Source organism: Dromiciops gliroides, chromosome 2 (genome assembly GCF_019393635.1).
Source record: "Dromiciops gliroides isolate mDroGli1 chromosome 2, mDroGli1.pri, whole genome shotgun sequence".
Classification (NCBI taxonomy): domain Eukaryota; kingdom Metazoa; phylum Chordata; class Mammalia; order Microbiotheria; family Microbiotheriidae; genus Dromiciops; species Dromiciops gliroides.
In genome coordinates, this window is record NC_057862.1 from 458,575,099 (window position 1) to 458,590,611 (window position 15,513).

Below are 15,513 nucleotides of genomic sequence, written 5' to 3' on the forward strand. Positions count from 1 at the left end.
TTTTCATTGTGGAGTCATAAAAATTCTTCTGTGAAGAGATCCATCATTTTTGTTAGATTGGCAAAGGGATCCATGCTAAAAATAAATAAATAAATAAAGGTAAGAAGCCCTGGACTGGAAGGTCTCTAGTATCTCAGCCAGCTCTAAATCTAGGACCCTAAGACTAACATTCTTCAGTCTTTGTCATGCTGCCTCTAAGACCAAGCTCTCTCATGGTCTCAGTTATGTTCATCCATGTAATTTTTTTTTTTAAGAGAGGCATTTGGCTTTGAGATCTCTTGGTTAGGCAAGTCATCTCACCTTCCTAAGCCTCATTCTCTTCTTTTATAAAATCAAGGGGTTGGATTAGATAACCTCTCAGTTCCTTTTGAGCACTAATTCATCTGCTCCTCTGTTGTAATAACCAGAAAGCAACAATTATGAACTAAGTGCTGGACAGGGTATGTGCATGCAGCATACACTTGATTAAAAAAGGATTTTTTATATATATAGATCCAAAAAGCCACTCAAGACATATACAGACTGTCAAAGAAATGACTTTCCAAGAACTGAAATAAACATTTTGCTGTGAGAAGACACTTACTTTGGCATCTCCCCCAATCCATTTGAGATTCAGCTGGAGCATCTGGAGCTGCCTAATCCATCTTGATGTTTTTAAGAACACTGAATAACTTCAGTCTTTTTCTGAGTTTGTCTGCTTTTTGCCATTTTACAGAGTCCAGAGGGGAAGAAGATGGAATGCATCTCCCTGGTATGTTTTCCTTCAAAGTTTGCAAGCTTGCTTTTTCTGAGATTGACACAGTTGCTAATTAAAATAGCTGGTGTGTCAATGATGTTTTAAAATTTACTAAGCACTTTCTTCACAATGACCCAGTGAGACAGCAGTGCAAGGATTATCATCCCTATTTTATAAATGAGGAAAAGGAGCCTCAAAGAGTGATTTTTCTAGAGCCACATGACTTAGTAAGTGTTGGAATAGGTAGACAAGTCTAGGTGTTTTCTGACTCCACTGTGGGGGCAGAACTTCACTTCTCGACACCGGTTTAATTTTCCTGGCCCTAGAAAACATTGGGAGAAAAATCATGAATGTTGCTCAAGACTTAAAATGAAGTATGCAAATATATGTAAACCAGGACTTCAGAGTTACTTGGGCAGGGAAAACCAGGATAATTTACCTTCTTAATTTACATTCCTCTGCCTTGGAGCCCAATTTCACTTCCTCATACTACTAACAATAAAGTATCATTTGCACAGCACTTTAAGGTTTACAGAATGTTTCACACGGGTTCTCTCATTTGGTTCTCACAATAACCCTTTGAAATAGATATTTTATCATCCATATTTTTCAGATGAGGAAACTGAGACTGAGAGAGATTAAATAAATTGTCTAGTGTTTAAAGAAGAATTTGAATTTAGCTCTTCCTGATTACTGTTCCCATGATCTCTTCATCCTACTTGGTCTCTCTGCAGCCTTTGACATTGTGGATCATCCTCTTCTAGATATCTCTCCTCCATAGGTTTTAGTGACATTGGTCTTTCCTAGTTCTCTTCCTCCCTCTCTCAGCTGCTCTTTCTCCTCCTCAAGACATGACCACTAACTTTGGCTTTGTCCTGGGCATCCTTCTCTTCTCCCTCTATACTATAATGCTTGATTAGCCCATCAGCTCCCAATTATCATCTCTAAGTAGATGATTCCCAGATCTATACATTCAGCCCTAGACTCTCTACTGAATTCCAGTCCCACATCTCCAACTGCTTTTTGGACATCTCAGACCCAATGTCAAGTTCAATATGTTCAAAGTAGAACTCATTATATTTATCTTCAAACCCTCCACTCTTCCCAACTTTCCTTTTACTATTTTTTTTTTGCAAGGCAATGAGGGTTAAGGGACTTGTCCAGGGTCACACAGTTAGTAAGTATGTGAGACTGGATTTGGACTCAAGTCGTCCTGACTCCAGGGCCAGTGCTTTATTCATTGCGCCACCTAGCTGCCCTCTTTTCCTATTACTATTGAGGGAACTGTCATTTTCCCAGTCACCCAAGTTTCACAACATTAGTGTCATTCTTGACTTCTCACCCTCACTCATCCCCATTTCTAATCTGTTGTCATCATGGTGTTTCTACTTTCACATCTTTCAGAGACATCCTTCTCTCTATTATTATATTTTATTATTATATTAGCCATAAACCTAATTCAGACACTTATCACCTCATGGCTGGATTGTTGAAATAGCCTTCTGCTTGGATTTCTTGCCTCAAGTCTCTCCCAATTCCAATCTATCTTCCACTTAGCTATCACAGGGATCTTCCTGAAGTGCAGGTTGGATCATGCCACTCCACTATTCAGTAAACTAGTAGCTCGCTATTAGTTCCAGGATCAAATATAAAAACGGCATTTAAAGAGCTGCACAATCTGGTCCCTTCCTAACCCTCCAATCATCTTATACTTTACTTCCTTACTTGTCCTCTGTGATCCATCTCCAGTGGCCTCCTCACTATTCCACAAACAGGACATTCAGTCTTCTGATTCTGTGCCTTTTCATTGGTTGTCCCTCTTACCTGGAATTCTCCTCTTCCTCTTTGCCTCCTGACTTTCCTGTCACCCTTCAAGACTTAGTTCAAATCCCCTCATGCAATAAACCTTTCTTAGTTTCTCCCCCAGTCCCCTGCCTGAGATTACCTTCCATCTACAACTGATTTATCTTGTATGTATATAGTTGTTTGCATGTTGTCTCCTGCATTAGACTGTGAATTCCTTGAGGGCAGGGACTGCCTTTTGTCATTTTTTGCATCCTCAGTGCTTAACATAGTACCTGGCAAACAATTAGTACTTAATAATGTTTGTTGGCTGACTGACTTACAAGTCCTGAGTTCTATCCTCTTTACTAGCTAGACTTCCTGTCCTGACAATGAAAACAAAAGTATAGTCCAAGTGCCTTGGTTGAATGGGTGAAGTGAAAGATGATGACAAAGTCAAATCCAGAATCCCTTTTTAATGTTTTCCCTAGAGAACTAAACCCAAGATAGCTTTTTGGACTAACATTCTGTTGTTCTATCACCTAGCTGCACGTTCTAGAAAAGGCATCACATTTAGGTAGGGTTAGGGACTAGATCTGTGATTAAATTAATATAGGGAACTCCCAAATGAGGAGACTTTCTCTCACCATACAAATCAGCACCTTTCCTGCAACTTATAGCCTTCTAGAGTTGTCTAGGCTATGAGTGACTTACCCAGGATCACATGACCAGTATGTGTCAGGGGCTGGATTTGGACTCAGGGCATCCTGGTTTTGAGGCCAGTTCACAATCCACTATACCACAGGTGACTCTGTGCATTACATTTGCCAAGAAAAAATAATATTTGTTCAACAAATGCTTAGAATACATTCATCATTTTGCTAGACACAGTGGTTCAGATGAGATACAGTCTTTGTCAGCTAAGCATTTTTTTTGGGGGGGGCAGTGAGGCAATTGGGGTTAAGTGACTTGCCCAGGGTCACACGGCTAGTGAGTATTAAGTGTCTGAGGCCGGATTTGAACTCAGGTCCTCCTGACTCCAGGGCCAGTGCTCTATCCACTGCGCCACCTAGCTACCCCCTAAACTTTACTTTTGTGTGTGTGTGTGTGTGTGAGGCAATTGGGGTTAAGTGACTTGCCCAGGGTCACATAGCTAGTAAGTATTAAGTGTCTGAGGCCGGATTTGAACTCGGGTCCTCCTGACTCCAGGGCTAGTGCTCTATCCACTGCACCACTTAGCTGCCCCTGAGATACAGTCTTGAAAAATTAAATACTGATACAGGGAATACAGTCCTGCAGAGATGGCAAGTTTAGTTTTATATATATATATATATGCCTTATCTTGATAGTTAGACTAGAAACTCCTAGATGGTAGGGGCCCAGTCTCATTTATTAATTTCTTTAGTACCATCCTTGGTGCCTGTCATAGTGCCTTATTGTAGAGGGTACATTTAATAATAATAATTTGTTCACTGATAATGGATGAACCTTTCTCTTTAAGGCAAGGAACTAAAACTTTGATCTCTTTCCCAAGCCTTCCGCCCCCAGGACTGCCTAGGTCCTGATCTCAAGCCTGTGGCCTTCATTACTTCAGTCAAATGGGGTAGCCATCTGTTTCCAACAAGACCCGGTCACCAGGGACTGTTTCTCTGCAAGCTGTCCAAATCAGGTCATTTAAAATGAACATTTACAGGGATTGCCACTGGGCCTGTGTGAAAGGTCACCTCATTAAACAGAAAAACCAGTAAAATGCGAAGAGAGCTGAATTATAATACCACATGTGCTGCAGAGGCCTGGTTAGGCCCCTGCCCCATCTTCTGGCCATGAAAGTTATGGACAGAGATGAATGTATTTGTCTGCAGAGAGAGTCCGGTGAATTATCTTCTATTTATTTGTTTGTTTGTTTGTTTGTTTGTTTATTTATTCATTCATTCATTTATTTAAAGTTTTGAGTTCCAAATTCTATCCCTTTCTCATTCCCTTCCTTCCTACCCTCCCCCCTCCTTGAGGTGGCAAGTAACCAGATATAGGTTATACATGTGCAATTTTCTTCTATTTATTTAAAGTTTTGATGGTGGATTCTCTTAAAGAGATGTTACAATACTAGAATTTAGAGCTAGAAGAGACCTTAGAGGTCAGCTAGTCCAACTCTGTCTTTTTATAGATGGGGAAACTAAGGCACAAAGGAAGGGAAATGACTTGCCCAAAGTCACACAAGCAGTAAAAAGAAGAACTGGGTTTCAAACCCAGGGTCTCTGGCTCCAAATCAAGTGGACTAGTATGTGCAATGGCGTTTTGCACATGCATCTGTAAATGTGTATCTATCTAGAGTGTCTGTGTACTTGAGTTATTGTACACAGTCATTGTATAGACCCTGCCTTTCAATATACCTATTGTGTACTTTATGAAAACCTCTGTAAAGTGAATATTTTTCCATTGAATTCCATTATAAAATCAGAGATTAATTTCCATAGAATTGTTGACTTTCACATAAGAAAGGGAAGAGTCTCATGGTATTTTGAGGGTTGTAGCTCAAAGTCTAATTAGAGTATTTTGTAGGACTTTTCCAATAGAGAACACTGGACTTAGAGCCAGGAAGGAAGGAATTTGATTGTGGGTTTTTTTTTTCTGTTTTTCTTTTTTTTTGAGATAATTTGGGTTAAGTGACTTGCTCAGGGTCACACAGCTAAGTGTTCGATGTTCATTTTGAACTCAAGTCCTCCTGATTCCGGCCAATGCTCTATTCACTGCGCCACCTAGCTGTCTGGAAGTAAAGAATTTGAAACCCACTTCAAATATGGACTAGCTGTGTGAACCTGAAAAAGATACTTTATCTCACTGTGCTTCAGATTTCTAGCTATGAAAAAAGAGGGTTGAACTTTATGTTTTTTAAGTTCCCTTCTGGCTTTAAAACCAATCAATCAATTAATCAATAAACATCTATTTTGCGGGGCAGCTAGGTGGCGCAGTGGAAAGAGCACTGGATTCAGGAGGACCTGAGTTCAAATCCAACCTCAGACACTTGACCCTAGCTGTGTGACCCTGGGCAAGTCACTTAACCCCCACTGCCTTGCAAAAAAAAAAAAAAGAACATTTATTTAGCACCTATTATGTGCTAGACACCGTGCTAAATCAATGATCCTATGATCTCCCTTCTATTATAGACTTCTTCTTCCATACTTCCAGGCCATAGAAATTTTCCCCAAATCTTTTTTTTTGTTTTTGTTTTTGTTTTTTGGTTAGGCAATTGGGGTTAAGTGACTTGTCCAGGGTCACACAGCCAGTAAGTGTTAAGTGTCTGAGGCCGGATTTGAACTCAGGTACTCCTGACTCCAGGGCCGGTGCTCTATCCACTGCGCCATCTAGCTGCCCCTCCCCAAAGCTTAATAGCCTCTGAGTCCACAGGCCAAACTCCCAGAATTTGTTTTAAATCTCCTTTAGTCAAGATACTTGCAATGAAAAACAAAGCCATGTTTGAGATGCCACTTTGTCAGTTGATCTTGCCTCCTAACGTGTCATTTCAGATTTCTAGTCCAAAAATTATTTAAATCCAAAGCTTTAGCTTATGAAAAATGAACTGGCTCTCTTTCTGATCAGTGTTGTAGGTTGGAAATTCTATATGTCCAGTTTAGTTGAAATGTAAGATACTTGAGAGCATAGCTTGGTTGGGAAGTGATTGAGTGTGGAGAGAAAGGCTTAAAAGAGTTAAATTTCCTGACTACAGTAAATAGAAACTTTTCTGCCCAAAGGAGGGACTTGACTTGTGCACTAGGGGACTGGGTATCTGGCCCAGGATGCCATTTGTAAAAGGCAAATGAAGGGAAAGGAAATCACAGAGAATGTGACCAAGCACATCTTGCTACAGAAAGAGAAATGAGGAGAGCAAGCTGGCCTGATTTGTCACTTGTAAATAGTTTACATTGAGAAGAACAGATGGTTTATCTCTCCTTGGGTCCTTGCATTTTTTCCCCCTCATTAAAAAGCCTCTGTTAGCTAACAGAACTAGCTTGGCAGTATACACACCCAGGGTTCTGTCCTAGCCAGAGAAGCCCTAAGAGAGGTTGATGTGGGGAGCCTGCCACATTCCATAGCCCAAGGCTTGATTCTAAAAGTTCAGGGTTCCAGATTTGGAATAGAGAGTATTGGGGTGGGGGGCTGTGGGACGAGGAGATTAGCAAAGTCTAATCTGGTTAAGTCAACAAGTATTTATTAAGTACTTACTATGTGCCAAGCACTGTGTTAAGTGTTAGAGATACAAAGAAAGGTAAAAGTCCCTGCTCTCATGAAGTTCACAGTCTAATGGAAAAGACAACATGTAAACAGCCATGTACAGACAAGTGTGTACAGGATAAATTGAAGATAATCGACAGAAGGATTCCAGTTCTCTGAGTCTCAGTTGCCCCATCTGTAAAACAGGAACAATTGTGCCCATCCTAACTCTTCACAAGGGCTGTTTCAGTATGAAATAATGTTGTGAAATACTTTTTTTTTTTTTTAGTGAGGCAATTGGGGTTAAGTGACTTACCCAGGGTCACACAGCTAGTAAGTGTTAAGTGTCTGAGGCCGGATTTGAACTCAGGTACTCCTGACTCCAGGACCGGTGCTCTATCCACTGCACCACCTAGCTGCCCCTGAAATAGTTTGAAAAGTATCAACTGTTATGTAAAAGCAAGGTATGCTATTCTTACTTACTGTTGCTGTTATCAGAGGCTCCCCTCCAGCTTTCCTCCTGGCTGGTAGATACTCCCTCAACACCAACCTGCATGCCAGAGACTCATCTGTGGTCTGTTGTTGAGGTATAGTCCTCAGGTGCCCAGCAGGGGAGTGAGCTTTATGGCTCATGGTCCCATCCAGTCCCTTCTTACCCATTCCCTAGGAATCTGATGGCATTCCTCCACCATGGTGAAGTTAAGGAAAGCTATGCTAAATGTGCCAAAAATATAATTAAAGCCACCTCAAGACTCTGCTTGTGGTTTCTCTGTATTGGACGAAAGTGAGAAAACAGCCTGCAGCCTCTCTCCTCCTCATGCTGCAGAAAGACCCCACAGAGAAAGATTTCTGAGCAAAAAGAGGCAGGGCAAGAGAGGGCATTAGACCCAGACATCATGGCTGGCAGGGGTGGGGTTTGGGGCTGTCCGTCCTTTCTCTTTGTCCCCTGTACACACCTGGTTCATGTCTATCTCTGCTTTTGCTCATCACCTTTCCAACTGCCTGGAATACCTTACCTTGTTTCTCTATGCATTCTTCAGGGCCCAGCTCAATGAAGTTTTCCCCATCCAGGCTTCATTCTCTGAACCATACCTCCAGCACATATAGTTTTTACATGGTACAATATAGTACTAGTTACATGTTGCTCTGTATTGTTTTCTGGTTTTCTGTGTGGAAGTCTTGTCTCCTTAATTGGACTGTCAGCTCTCTGAGAGCAGGGACAATGTCTTATCCTTCTCTATAGCATGTGTATTTTCTATAACTAGCAGAGCACTGAGTACCCAGTCAGCAGGTGCTCATGCTTGCTGATGGATTGATAGAAAAGGCAAAGCCATATAACATAGTACTTCACCACATAAGATAGTCAGGAGATCCAACTCAGAGATCCAAGGAAGACTGGAAGGCAGTGTGGTACAGTGAGAAGAGTCCCTGGACTTGAGTATGAATCCTAGCTCTGCCACTTACTACCTGGTTGACCTTGGGCAAGTCATTTAACATCTCTTGTCCTCAGTTTCCTCATCAGAAAAGTGAAGGGGTTGGACTAGATGATCTTGAAGGTCCCTTCCAGCTCTAGATTTCTGATTGGCTGAACTGTGATCATCTCAGTTCTAACATTATAAGTTCCATTTGTGCCTCATGGGGCATTTCTATCATAGGAATACAGAAAGCCTAGGGTAGGGGTGCTTCCCTGGCCATGTGTTTCATTACCTCAAGGATTCATAATTTCAGTATGCATCTCTTCTTTTTTTTTCTTCTTGGTAAGGCAGTGGGGGTTAAGTGACTTGCCCAGGGTCACACAGCTAGTAAGTGTCAAGTGTCTGCGGCCAGATTTGAACTCAGGTACTCCTGAATCCAGGGCCAGTGCTTTATCTAGCTGCCCCAGTATGCGTCTCTTCTTTGACACATATTACAGCTCCTCTGGGCCTTAGACAGTCTTTATGAGTTGTCACGAATGAACAAAAAAATTCACCTCCTGTCCAATCTTCTTTTGATGAGCCTCTGTGCACTTAGCTAGTCTGGTCCCCAGAACACAGACACAGAGTCTGGCTCTGGACTATACCCTCCAACCTGGCTGGTATTTGTTGGCATCAATTCTGAGACCCCAGGAGCATCTTTGCACCAACATTGGGCATCAGGAGAAATGTTCAGTTTAGGATCCAGGTTAGAGTTGTTGAGTGGGAAGAGAAACATAAAGATCATGTAGACCAATGCCCTCACTTTACAGAAGAGGAAACAGGCCAGTTAGTGACAGAGAAATAGACCAGCTTTGTGAATTCTTATTACATGGAGTGAAGTCAATTTGGACAATAGAAATTGACCAGAGGGGGTTCCTTTACTGTTATGGGATCTGGAATTGTTCAGACCGGCTTTTCTATAGTTGTTCAGCCTACAAAGACAACCCATGGATGGAAGTCTTCCAAAACAATTCCCCAGACAAAATTAATACAGAGACCACATGCCTGTGCTCCTAGTCCCTTACCTACTGTAACACACACACACACACACACACACACACACACACACACACACACACACACACAGTATCTCAGCTCATGGGGAATAATATAGGCAGGACAATCAAAGACCCACTGTCCTCAGTAAAAAAGTTCATTCTATAATGAGCAGCAAATTTCTTTCAATTCTCTTGAAGGAAAACACCTAGGCTTCAATTAGTGGTAGTATGAGTGTAAGTTACCTTCCCTAGGGGTAACTATCAGGGCATTCATAAACAGTTTAAAAAACATGTCCCAAATATTTTTAGGAAATTCACTGTCACTTTTACCTAACAAAAACAAGTACATTCCTTCACATTAACCTTCTCTCTCTCTCTCTCTCTCCCTTCCTTTTTCTATAAATCCATAAATAGTGGATTATTGTTGTTCCTGTTATTTTTTATCATTATTTACTTTGTGGGCATAGGTGTCAAAGGTCGGTCATGGATTTTAAGTATCCACTGTCTCTGGTACTGTGTGGGGCCTATGGATGAAGGGGGCCACCATCTCTGCTGGAGGTCTGTTTATGTTTTTTGGGTAAACAAAGGGTAAAGAGGTCCTTCCTGAATTCTCTCACAGACCCTGGCTTCAACAATTTGGTTTTCAGGGAGTTTGTATTTAAGTCCCAATATGCCTTTCAGGCTCAGGATAATAGCATGGGAGTAGGGAATTAACTGATCAATCCTCACAGAACCACAAGTTCTTCTGTGGGACCAGAAAATGTGGCTCATTTGCTGAGACAAATCTTTGCAGATCTTTTCTTCCCTTGTCTCTGCCAGCACTTCCAGTCCTACCCTGACCCAGTGAATCTCAACAAGGGTATGGCCAGATTTCTAAGACTGTTAAGTTACAAAGGCATTGCTCATCTGCATCAGTGGTATGAATTTCCATATGGATGGGCTCTTTACACTTGTAAAATCATAGGTGGGATCTAAAAAAAGAAGTGCAAGGTGTGGTGCCGGAGATGTAAAGATGAAAAAAAAAATAACACAGTCCCTAACCTCAGGGAGTTTATAGTCTAACAAAATATAAAAACTCTTGGGTGTGTTTCTACCTCAAATCTCAAATATGCAGATTTGGATGTTCCTCACAATGATATAGATTTTTACATACCCATTCTTGATCATCCTCTGTGACTCTTAGACATTTCCTCCCATAACCCTTGGGAGTCCACCCAACATACTGGAGGGCTTCCTCTATTTTTCCTGATATTTGAAGGACATCATTGAAGCACACAAGCCATCTTATCCTTCCCTCTTGCTCACATGACTAGCTCTTCTTTTTCAATAATTCATCTCCTTTGTATGACATTTTCCACCCTATTTCTTTGTTTTATAATGCAACCTGCTCATAACTACCATGTACCTCTCCATTGTCCCCTGTGGGACAGTTATTTTTTGTTTGTTTGTTTGTTTTGCAGGGCAATGAGGGTTAAGTGACTTGCCCAGGGTCACACAGCTAGTAAATGTCAATTGTCTGAGGTGGGATTTGAACTCAGGTCCTCCTGAATCCAGGGCTGGTGCTTTTTTCACTGCACCACCTAGCTGCCCCAATAGTTATTTTTAATTCTTTATATAGCCTAGGTAAAGAAATATACATCTGCAATCCCTGATACTGGGGAAGGCTGAAGCTGGTGGATCACTTGAGTTCAGGAATTCTAAGCTGAATTAGGGCAAGAGTTGATTGGGTGTCAGATAAAGATTGGTAGAAATATGGTGAGCCTTAGGGAGCAGAAAGCTACCAGCATGACTAAGGAGTGGTGAATGAGTCGGAATTAGAAAAATGGAGCATATTAAAGCTTCCAGGCTTATCAGTGGTATTTCCATCCTGAAGGAGATGGGAAGACCTAGTCTTAAATATGTATATATGTGTGTATGTATGGATGGGTAGATGGATGCATGTTTGTATATTTATATACATACATATATGTATATTTGTATATTTCGATTTCTATATACAAATACATATGTTTTTTGTAAAGAGTAGTGTTCCATGATTCCCAGGCATACAACAAGTTAGCTTGAAAACTGGCATTAAAAACATGGGCCTTTTTTCCTAAGAGAAGTTAAAGGTGATAAAGGAGACTTACAATTTCCCAAAGTCATTGCAGCCTGCTTTCTTCTTCCTGTTAAATACTGGCCTCAGCATACTTGTTGTATCTGTCCAATAAATGTATACTGATGGCTGAATTCTCTAGGTTTCCCATATAACAAAATCTCATTGTGATTTAATTTATCAATCACTCTTTCTTTGTTGGCACAATACACCACGGCACATAATAGGCACTTTATAAATGCTGTAGAATGAATGGTTAAGCCATTGAATGAATGGAGGGGACAGGATGAGAGCACTAGGCAAGGAGCACCTAGGGAAGAGAAAGAACCACATGAGGAGAGAGGGGATTGCTAAAAAAAAAATAAAATAAAAAAAAATAATAAATTATCTCCTTCTCCTGTGGAAGCACCAGTGTTTACCCTGAAGACCTGGCTCCCTCATAACTCGGGTCAGTAATGAGTTAGGGAGCTAATGGCCCTTTTCCTAACAGCAATGTATGTCCTCCTGTCTCTCCAGCTTGGGCATACAAGTGTCTTGGGAGTGGCTCACATCTAATCCTGAATTCAAATGACCTCCACCTCCATCCTCTTCACATAGGTCATGCATGGTGTCATGATGAATCTGTGTGGATGATTCTCATTATCTTTCTAACCCTCAGTTTATTCATCTGAGAAGTGAGGGATTTGGATTATCTGAGCTCGGAAGTCCCCTCTAGCTCTAAATAATAGAACTTCCATTGTTCCAGTAGACTATGGTAGAAAAGGCTTTGAACTTGGTATTTAAAGACCTGGGTTGGAATCTTGGCTCCTGAATAGAGAATCATAGGCTTTAGAACTGGAAGGGACCTTAGCAATTATTTAGTCCAGCTCCTTTATTTTACCGATGAAGATGCTGAAGCTCAAAGAGTAGAAATGATTAATTCAAAGCCATAGAATAGTGTATAGGATTTGAACCTTCATTCCATATCCAGTGTCAGATTTGTCTTTCTCAGTCTGTCTCTTTTTTCTCATCCATAAAATGGGAACACTGATCTTGCCTGATTTATTTCACTGGGTCACTGTGAGGAAGGGGATTTGGAAACCTACAATCCCTCTAGAAATATGAGGTATTATTTTCTAGAAGTCCCTGTCAGTGAAGCCTGAGCTCTCTTTAGAGTGCACTGTTGCTGCTAAGATTGACAGCTTTGAATTAAGCTAGCAGAATTGAAGGTGGTTTCAGCATCACTTGTTGAATTTGATATAGCAGTGATGCTCAAATGGGAAACTCATCCAGGTGTCCCCTCTTGCAAACCTGATCAGTGCTAGATTAATGAGTTTCAAGCCCAGTGAGGTACACCTAAAAAAGCAATGGGTTTAGGGCAGCTAGGTGGCACAGTGGATAGAGCACTGGCCCTGGATTCAGGAGGACCTGAGTTCAAATCCAGCCTCAGACACGTGACACTTACTAGCTGTGTGACCCTGGGCAAGTCACTTAACCCCAATTGCCTCACCAAAAAAAACAAAACAAAACCAAAAAGCAATGAGTTTGGAATCAGACGACTGAGGGGGTTCTGTCCCTTCCAACCTGAATAGACTTGGGCAAGCCTTATCATGTCTCTGAGCCTCAGTTTCCTCATCTGCAAATGAGGAGGGTAGGTGGATCCTGTGATCTCTAAAATTCCTTTGAGCCCTTGAGCTACAGTCCTCATCCTTTAGAGTCAAGGAGCAGACAAGATTTTGCAGGTCCTTGGGGCCTCTGGAGTCAGTAAACCTGTACTGGAAGCCTTGCTCTACTAATCAGTGGTTTTGTGGCCACTTCCTGCCCTCTGCATCTCAGGTTCCTCATCTATGAAATGAGGGGCTTGACTTCCCTGATCTTTAATAGCCCTCCTTGCTCAGTGATTCTTCAAGAGCAGCCTAGAAGCAAGGATCATAATCCCGTTCCCAGATTCACATTCCTCATCTTGGGCTATTTTACAGTTTCCTTTTGTGCTAAACTGAAAAGCTATTTTGGAAAGACTTGCAAGTAAAGTCAGCTGTGGTTGTATTTGAACTTCTAAAACAAGCCCTAAATGAGGGAATCAGACAGCAGAGCCACCCAGGCCCAGGAGGCAGTGTTAAACTTAGAAGCATCACCACCTCTGAAATTGCAGGTTATCTGGCAGAAAGAAGGAGAGAGCTCAAGCCTTGTAGACTGTGGGCCAGACTGAGCTGCCAGGGAGTGGTGCCAGCCACAGCTGTGTCAGGCCAACCTCCTTTTCCAGGTGGCATCTCAGAGTCCAGGACAGTGCCTTTAGGGAAGAAGCAGCTGGGAGACCCTTTCTACGCCTCAACTCGGATCGTACAAGGGTCTTTGTTTGCATGGGTCCCTGGCTGGGTGAGCAAGAGGACTTGTTTTCTTTCCCTTGACTCCCTTGCAGATCTGACTGTTCTGGCCCAAGAGAATGGGCCAGAAGCCTCATGCATTCAGCTGATGCTTTCTCTTTTAGGAGCACGTGCAGTTGATGTAACCTTCTCCCCTCCCCCCTCCCCCCCATCCCCTCCTCTTTGAGGTTATTCTGGACTGGTCACAAGCTTTCCAAAGCCTGCCTCAGTTAGAGCTCCTGCTCCCCCACCAAGCAGAGGCCAGAGAGGAAGCATCAAGTAAGCCGGCTGACATCAGGAAATCAGTGCTGAGCTGGCTCTGCTCCAGCCGCCGGGTCAAGGTTTGGGAAGCTGCATGTTTTATACCCTTTTGGTGTTCAGGGCAGTGGGGAAGATAGAAGGAATGCTAATGTTTCTCTCAATCCAGAGGCAGGGGTGCTGAATAGAGAATTAGAGAGATGCCCCTTTTCTCTAAAGTTAGTATGTTGTAGTAGAAAAAACTAGATGCACTCCCAGTTACGTACCACACCAGTGTGTGACTTTCCGTCAATTCCCTTCTATCTAGCCTCAGATTCCTTGTTTTTAAAATGAACAGGGTGGTCTCTAAGGCTCTGACTATTCTGTGTTCTAAGGGATTTCCCAGTTCTGAAATCATGTATTCCGTGTCCTCAGCTCTCTTTCATGGGATCATAGATTTTTAGGGATGGAAGGGACATTAGAATCCATCTAGTCCACCCCTATGATTTAATTTAATTTTATTATTTTTCACCCCCATCATTTTAAAGAGGACCAGAGTGGTAAAATGATTTGCCCAAAGCTACCTGGTAGGAAGGAGCAGAGGTGAGATTTGACTCTGGGTCTTCTGGCTTCTAAACCCATCTTATTTTATTTTTTCCCCCACTGAACCATTCTGCTTCCATACAGTTCTCAATTTCTGTGTTTTAAGGCCTATTTCATCCCGGAAATTCTGCATCCTAAGGTCTCTTCCACTTCTGATGTTCTATGTTCTAAAGTCCCTCTCAGCCCTGATATTCTGTGTTCCATGTTCAAATATTAACTCTCTTAAAGTCTCTTCTAACTGTGATACTTTGACTCCTGCTGTTCTTCCCAGTTCTGACCATCCACATTGCCTGTTCTACACTTTCTTTCAGCTTTAACCTCCTATGACCCTTGGGTGATTTTAGGTGATGGAGTCTGGCTCTTAAGTGATTCTTTTCCTCAAGCCTGCACCCGTGCCCCAGTCTGTGGCAGATACTAGATTTTTAAGGACCCCAGGCTGCAATGAGAAACCTTTTTGTCAGCATTGCCTGCCTGGGGTTTGATTGCAACAGTTAATGAGGGGGGATCAGCTGGAGCTTAGGCTGCTCCAGGCCAGCTTCTCCTTCCAAAGCCAGAGGAGGGGGAGGCTGGGGGCGCTGTCTTGCCAAGCAGCTGAGCTTCAGGAAGTGTTTTAGCTCTCCAAGAGCCCGTGGGCGCCAGGCCTAAAGTTTCCAACACATGCAAAAAGTTCGTAAACCAGAAACGCATGCAGCACAGAGGCCCGGGAGTGGGATTGGGCAGCAGCCTGTTTTCCCCAGTCCGCCACGTTTCCAGCCTGGCCAACTCCCAGCTTGTCCCCTCCACAACTGGAAGTGGGGGTGGGGGTCCATTTCGGGAGTTTCTCTCCTCTTTCCTTTCCCCTTAATACGGCCTCACCCCACCCCACCCCCCGGCCACAGTACCTTAGTAGGGCCTCTGGGGTGAGACTCCTAATGGGTGTTTATCAGCCAGCCATAGCACTTCTCCACCCTCTACCAGATGGTCACAACAAAGCAATGTTCCTACAGTCCCTGGGGAATAGGGTCAGCCACCCCTTTTGCCCCTGAGATCCAAGAAGCCCATTTCCCTCAAAACTGGC

At 42.6% G+C, this 15,513-nt stretch overlaps 1 protein-coding gene across 4 annotated transcripts in view; it reads left to right on the forward strand.

Moving 5' to 3' along the window:
* The window catches only part of RIPOR3 (RIPOR family member 3), a 119,146-nt gene that overhangs the window by 45,171 nt on the left and 58,462 nt on the right, over window positions 1-15,513 (forward strand). Inside the window, exon 1 of one of the 4 annotated variants that reach the window (XM_043981528.1) lies at window positions 13,821-13,957. The exons of the other annotated variants lie outside the window; for them this stretch is intronic. The gene's annotated coding sequence lies outside the window, so the exon portion shown is untranslated. Of the gene's footprint in view, window positions 1-13,820; window positions 13,958-15,513 lie in introns of those variants that run through there. 4 annotated transcript variants of the gene reach the window in all.